This window comes from Nerophis ophidion, linkage group LG16, assembly GCF_033978795.1.
Source record: "Nerophis ophidion isolate RoL-2023_Sa linkage group LG16, RoL_Noph_v1.0, whole genome shotgun sequence".
In the NCBI taxonomy this organism is placed as follows: Eukaryota; Metazoa; Chordata; class Actinopteri; order Syngnathiformes; family Syngnathidae; genus Nerophis; species Nerophis ophidion.
The window spans coordinates 32,783,848-32,791,347 of NC_084626.1; the positions used below are offsets into that span (position 1 = coordinate 32,783,848).

The 7,500-nt window shown below is 42.1% G+C and overlaps 1 long non-coding RNA gene across 2 annotated transcripts in view; it reads left to right on the top strand.

Moving 5' to 3' along the window:
* LOC133535681 (uncharacterized) overlaps positions 1-7,500 on the top strand; it is a 130,429-nt gene that overhangs the window by 38,572 nt on the left and 84,357 nt on the right. For both annotated transcript variants that reach the window (XR_009802291.1, XR_009802292.1), the window contains exon 2: positions 3,031-3,111. This is a non-coding gene — a long non-coding RNA (uncharacterized LOC133535681). The remainder of the gene's footprint in view (positions 1-3,030; positions 3,112-7,500) is intronic.

Genomic DNA, 7,500 nt, shown 5'->3' on the forward strand with positions numbered 1-7,500 from the left:
CTACATGTGCTTTGTGGACTTGGAGAAGGCATTCGACCGTGTCCCTCGGGAAGTCCTGTGGGGAGTGCTCAGAGAGTATGGGGTATCGGACTGTCTTATTGTGGCGGTCCGTTCCCTGTACGATCAGTGCCAGAGCTTGGTCCGCATTGCCGGCAGTAAGTCGAACACATTTCCAGTGAGGGTTGGACTCCGCCAAGGCTGTCCTTTGTCACCGATTCTGTTCATAACTTTTATGGACAGAATTTCTAGGCGCAGTCAAGGCGTTGAGGGGTTCCGGTTTGGTAACCGCAGGAATAGTTCTCTGCTTTTTGCAGATGATGTGGTCCTGATGGCTTCATCTGACCGGGGTCTTCAGCTCTCGCTGGATCGGTTCGCAGCCGAGTGTGAAGCGACCGGAATGAGAATCAGCACCTCCAAGTCCGAGTCCATGGTTCTCGCCCGGAAAAGGGTGGAGTGCCATCTCCGGGTTGGGGAGGAGACCCTGCCCCAAGTGGAGGAGTTCAAGTACCTAGGAGTCTTGTTCACGAGTGAGGGAAGAGTGGATCGTGAGATCAACAGGCGGATCGGTGCGGCGTCTTCAGTAATGCGGACGTTGTACCGGTCCGTTGTGGTGAAGAAGGAGCTGAGCCGGAAGGCAAAGCTCTCAATTTACCGGTCGATCTACGTTCCCATCCTCACCTATGGTCATGAGCTTTGGGTCATGACCGAAAGGATAAGATCACGGGTACAAGCGGCCGAAATGAGTTTCCTCCGCCGTGTGGCGGGGCTCTCCCTTAGAGATAGGGTGAGAAGCTCTGCCATCCGGGAGGAACTCAAAGTAAAGCCGCTGCTCCTTCACATCGAGAGGAGCCAGATGAGGTGGTTCGGGCATCTGGTCAGGATGCCACCCGAACGCCTCCCTAGGGAGGTGTTTAGGGCACGTCCAACCGGTAGGAGGCCACGGGGAAGACCCAGGACACGTTGGGAAGACTATGTCTCCCGGCTGGCCTGGGAACGCCTCGGGATCCCCCGGGAAGAGCTAGACGAAGTGGCTGGGGAGAGGGAAGTCTGGGTTTCCCTGCTTAGGCTGTTGCCCCCGCGACCCGACCTCGGATAAGCGGAAGATGATGGATGGATGGATGGAAAGCAAAACAGCGGAAAAATCGCCGATGCAAGTCATATTTTGATGAAAATCATGTCTCAAATTTAGTATTTCACGAGTAAGCCGTGTAATAAACGGGATGACGTCGAGTGAGTTGTATGTTGTGGAAAATGCTTACCTGTGTGTGGATTTCGGGGCGATTCGACTGTAAATGTCGCTTCAAGTTTGTTGTGTTTATCCCCATAATCCTCGCGCTGCATTTCTTACACTGCCTCTTGTTATCTTTGACGTCAAATATAAAAATTCCCCATGTCCTCTGTCCTCTTCCTCCCCGGCGTTGACATGTCTTCTGCAGCGCATTCCCGGGTCAGTCTCAAACGCAAACTACGTTTACGTAACTTCCTTACCACGTCGATCTGATTGGTTCTCTTCCCAACTCCTCCCGCTTCTTCCTAACGAAATGAGTTCCGATTGGATCTCGTCTCTGGCAGACATTTTCGTCTCGTTTTTATTCGTTGACAAATATGTCAATACACCTCGTCATCGTCTTAGTCCACGTAGATTATTTTTTATTTAGTTATTGGCTCGTTTTAGTCGGAAAAAAAAGGTCGTTGACTATAACTATGACGAAAATTTTTCGTCAACAAAATTAACACTGGTGAACTACATTCCGGCACTGGATCTTCAGGTTTGCTGGTCTTTATGTCTTCTTACACTCATCACTTCTCTGTGAGCGCTTTGAATATCTAATAATAGAAAAGCGCGATATAAATCTAATCCATTATTATTATTATTGTTATTAAAACCAGGTGCGCTGATTGTTGATTGCCTGAAGTCGTGCAGGCGCGTGGCCGCGATGCAGGAAAAGCGAGCAGGGTCGTGTCCTGGGGCGTGACAGAGAGTTTCCTAACTAATTTTATCTCCTGTTGTGACTGTAACTTTTTGTATAAATGTACCCAAAACCAAGTAAATAATTATTGATTTTAGACAAAGTTCTTGCCGAAAAGCAAAGAGCATTCTAGCCTCCCCGAGTCATGTCCTAATGGGTGAATCAACCTGTTCCTAATTAGCCTGTTCACCTGTGGGATGTTCCAAATAAGTGTTTGATGAGCATTCCTCAACTTTCTCAGTCTTTTTTTGCCAATTGTGACCATTTTTTTGAAACATGTTGCAGGCATCAAAATTCCAAATGAGCTAATATTTGCAAAAAATAACAACGTTTTCCAGTTTGAACGTTAAGCATCTTGTCTTTGCAGTCTATCCATCCCTCCATCCATTTCATACCGCTTATTCCCTTTGGGGTCGCGGGGGGCGCTGGCGCCTATCTCAGCTACAATCGGGCGGAAGGCGGGGTACACCCTGGACAAGTCGCCACCTCAGTGCAGGGCCAACACAGATAGACAGACAACATTCACACTCACATTCACACACTAGGGACCATTTAGTGTTGCCAATCAACCTATCCCCAGGTGCATGTCTTTGGAAGAACCCACGCATTCACGGGGAGAACATGCAAACTCCACACAGAAAGATCCCGAGTCCGGGATTGAACCCTGACTCCTCAGAACCTTCGTATTGTGAGGCAGACGCACTAACCCCTCTGCCACCGTGAAGCCCGTCTTTGCAGTCTATTCAATTGAATATAGGTTGAAAAAGATTTGGAAATCTGTTTTTATTTACGATATACACAATGTGCCAACTTCACCGGTTTTGGGGTTTTGTACAATAGACCCCGAGGGGAAAGGTGATGATGAGTCTGCTCTGGTCCAAAGCCTTGAGCCAGCATCCCACAACAAAACATGGCTACTATGTGGGCCATTGCTCCACAGGTGCGGCTCTGTAGACCCCGTGTCATTCAAACCAAAACAAACATTGCACTGTTCCCCCCGTGGTGGCCACGGTTTTGCTTCTTCTCACCGCTGAAGCATTTTTTTTATTTTTTTTTACAGGGCGAGCCTCCGTCACAAAGCTGCAAAACAAACAGAGCGGTGTGAAGAGCGGCAAAGGCGGCTTGTTGTGACTTCTACGTGGTGAGTGACCGACCGTGTGTGGTGGACATTCCTCATATTGAGTCCGACGGGGGTGGTGTTTCTTTTTTTCTTGCCGGGGGTGGGGGATGTTTTGAGTAGCCTGGTCCCCCAGCCGGGGCTCACCTGTTGAGCCATGACAACCGAACAAATGGCTTCCATTGCTGCTCACTGTGGCCTTTGACCTCTGGCTTTGAGTTGCTCTGCAGAGAGGAGGGGGTTGTTGTTTGAGGAGCCTTCCCGGTTCAATAACATCTTTTCCACCTCGAGCAGCTAAAGCGCTTAGCTGTTTAACACCTGTGTCTCCCTTCTCTCAGTCCCCTGCACAACTGCCCGTAGACTCCATAGATCAGTGGTTCTCAAATGGGGGTACGAGTACCCCTGGGGGTACTTGAAGGTATGCCAAGGGGTACGTGAGATTTTTTTAAAATATTCTAAAAATAGCAACAATTCAAAAATCCTTTATGAATATACTTATTGAGTAATACTTCAACAAAATATTAATTTAAGTTTATAAACTGTGAAAAGAAATGCAACAATGCAATATTCAGTGTTGACAGCTAGGTTTCCCAGTTCCAACATTAAATATGTTGTCTTTTCAGTCTATTCCAGTGGTTCTCAAATGGGGGTACGCGAAGGTATGCCAAGGGGTACGTGAGATTTTCAAAAAAATATTCTAAAAATAGCAACAATTCAAAAATCCTTTATAAATATATTTACTTCAACAAAATATGAATAGAAGTTCATAAACTGTGAAAAGAAATGCAACAATGCAATATTCAGTGTTGACAGCGAGATTTTCTGTGGACATGTTCCATAAATATTAATGTTAAAGATTTATTTTTTTGGGAAGAAATGTTGAGAATGAAGTTGATGACTCCAGATGGATCTCTATTACAATCCCCAAAGAGGGCACTTTAAGTTGATGATTACTTCAATGTGTAGAAATCTTTATTTATAATTGAATCACTTGTGTTGAGATCCGCTTTTCGGATCGCTACAAATTATTGTTTATTGTTCCAGTTTTTGTATCACTTCGTTCGTTCCACCTGCTTAGTTCCTGTTTAGTCTGTTTCCATGGTTTCTTTTTAGTTTCAGCGTTCCTGCACACCTGTCTTTGCTAATCACCTTCCTTATTTAAGCTCGCCCTTTTTGTTAGTTCATTCTGGGATCCTAATTTGCCTTCGAGCAACATTGACGACTGTCTACTACTCGTACGTACATTCTCGCCAGCTTTTCACGCCACGCCTTTTCTTTTATTCCAGCTCTCACGCCGATGATTTGTTTTTCCTTTTGTGTGCCTTCGTGCCAAGTTTTAGTTTTCTGTTTGTTACTCCTAGCTTTATGTTAGCGCCTTTGGTTTGTTGTTCTGCTTAGCTCCAGTGTTTTTGTTTCTTAGCCTGTTTTTGTTACTTAATACATTTCATGATATCTTACCTTTGCTGTGTTCTTGCCGACGCATCTTGGAGGGACAAACCCGGCATTAGTATGCCACAGAGTCGTTACAACTTGTTTATTTTTCAACAAGTTTTTAGTTATTTTTATATATTTTTTTCCAAATAGTTCAAGAAAGACCACTAGAAATGAGCAATATTTCCCACTGTTATACAATTTAATAAATCAGAAACTGATGACATAGTGCTGTATTTTACTTTTTTATCTCTTTTTTTTCAATCAAAAATGCTTTGCTCTGATTAGAGGGTACTTGAATTAAAAAAATGTTCACAGGGGGTACATCACTGAAAAAAGGTTGAGAACCACTGCCATATAGCCCACAGTTGTTCTTTGGACACATAAACAAGGCAACAGTTCCAGATTTTTTGACAGGGAAACACTTTTTTAATTTTCTCAAGAAGACTACAAAGTCGAGGGGAACCCAAAAAGGAAGAGAGATCACAGACCGAATGTAAAAAAAAAAAAAAAAAATCAATCCAAGGGAGAAAAATTTAATTCACCACATGTGATGTAAAATAACATTTTCCATGTTAAATAAAACTCTTGAAGGATCGTTGAGTAATAAATAGGGACTTAAAAAAAAAAAAAAAAAAAAAGCCAAGCTTGTGATGTTGTGGTTTACTACAAAGAGATCACATAAACATTTTTGCACACATTTATGCACAATACCCTACACTGCAAAAACTGAAATCTTAGTTGGATTAAATATCTCAAATAAGGCTATTTTCTTATTTTCTGTCTGATAAGATGATTCTTCTCGCTAAGCAGATTCTATATTAGAATGTTTTACTTCTTAAATTATATGATAAATGTGTTGTACTTGTATAGCGCTTTTCTACCTTCAAGGTACTCAAAGCGCTTTGATACTACTTCCACATTCACACACACATTCACACATTGATTGAGGGAGCTGCCATGCAAGGCGCTAACCGGGACCCATCAGGAGCAAGGGTGAAGTGTCTTGCTCAGGACACAACGGACGTGACGAGGTTGGTACTAGGTGGGGATTGAACCAGGGGCCCTCGGGTTGCGCACGGCCACTCTACCACTGCGCCACGCCATCCCTTGTTTTAAGGGTTTTGGTCCTAAATTATCTCAGTAAGATATTGCAGCTTGTTGCTGTCACACCTATGGATCATGTTTTTTTTTTGTTGTTGTTGTTTTTTTGGACATCCGGGAGCTGTCCTTAACGGGGGGGCTCTGTCACGCCTAAGGATCATGTTTTGTTTTTGTCATGTTCGGTTTTGTTTTCTGGACACTTCTTTCCTGTTTTGCACTTCCTGTTTTTTTGTGTTTCCATTGTAACTCATTAGTTTTCACCTTGTCTCCAAGTCACGCCTCAGTTCTCACACCTGCTAATCATTATCATAGCTATTATTTAAACCACATTTGCTGGTTCTTCGTCCTGGCAACTTTGTACCTTACCTACCGACCTACCCTCATGACCACGCACCTACCTGTCCCTCATCTACCTTCATGCCTTGCCACGCTGTTTGTTATTCGGTCTATACCACATAAGTTTTTGGTTTGTTTGGTGCCACAGCTAGTATCTTTTGTTCGTTTGTATATAGTAATGCCATTGTGCTGTTTTGTTTGAGTATAGTCTAATTTGTTATCCGCCATTGTGCGCACCCTTTGTTTTCCTGTTTTGAATTATAGTGTTTAAATAAATAAAAAATGTACTCACACTCTCGTCTGGCTCGTGCCAATCATCCTTCGCGTGGAAGAAGCAAAACAAATCCAAGTCCATGTTTGACAGTTGCTGAGATTTGATGACCTATATTGAGTAAAACATGCTTGGTACTAGAATATCAACTGTTGCAAAGCTGTGTTATCAACATTTACAAGTATAAAAATACTTTTTTAAAGTAATAATTTCTTACTTCAAGCATGGAAAAAAAAGTCATGATGCCGAGCGCATATTATTATGTCAAGATAATGGCACTAGCATTGACTTAATTTAAGAATATTTTTCAACATATTGAACATAAAGGTCTCGTTTTTTTCTACCAAGAAAATTGCACTTATTAGTGAGAATATACTTATTTTAAGGGATTTTTGGGTTCATTGAGTTTAGCTAGTTTTACTTGTTTTGGAAAGTCTTGACAATCCGAATTTTTTTGTTCTGTTGGCAGATCATTTTTGCTTAATTCAATCAATCAATCAATCAATGTTTATTTATATAGTGGAACATCGATGTGAATGACTATGAGAAACCTTGGAGAGAACCGCATATGTGGGTAACCAAAAGCAATGGACGTCGAGTAGGTCTAACATAATATTGTGAAAGTCCAGTCCATAGTGTATCTAACATAATAGTGACAGTCCAGTCCATAGTGGATCCAACATAATAGTGAGAGTCCAGTCCATAGTAGACTGAAATAAAATACCCCTAATTTGTGTATTTTTTTCTTGTTTTTCAACACTGACTTTTTGCAGTGTAAGTCATTATCATCTATACCTCTGTCGTTTTTTGTTGTCTTTTTAAGGTGAGGCCTGGTAGATTTTGACTACGTAGAAGAAATAATGTAAATAATAGCACATTAACTTTTATTTAGAGCGGACCTGGGCAAGTTAAGGCCCGGGGGCTGTTAAGATGTTCAATCTGGTCCGCCGGACATTCACAAATAATTTTTTGGTAACACTTTAGTACGGAGAGCATATTCTAACTATTAAAGATTTAATTTAGTGTTATTTGGAAATAGGGGAACATATTGTAAGTAACAAAGACTTAATATAAAGTTATTTGGTAAGGGTTATTTGGTTAGTGTTAGTGTTAGGGTTGGGGTTATGGTTAGAGTAAGGCCATGCAGAATAAGGCATTAATAAGTACTTAATAATGACTAATTAAGAGGCGATATGTTACTAATTTGCATGTTAATTAGCAACTAGTTAATGGTGAATATGTTCCCCATACTAAAGTGTTACCAATTTTTT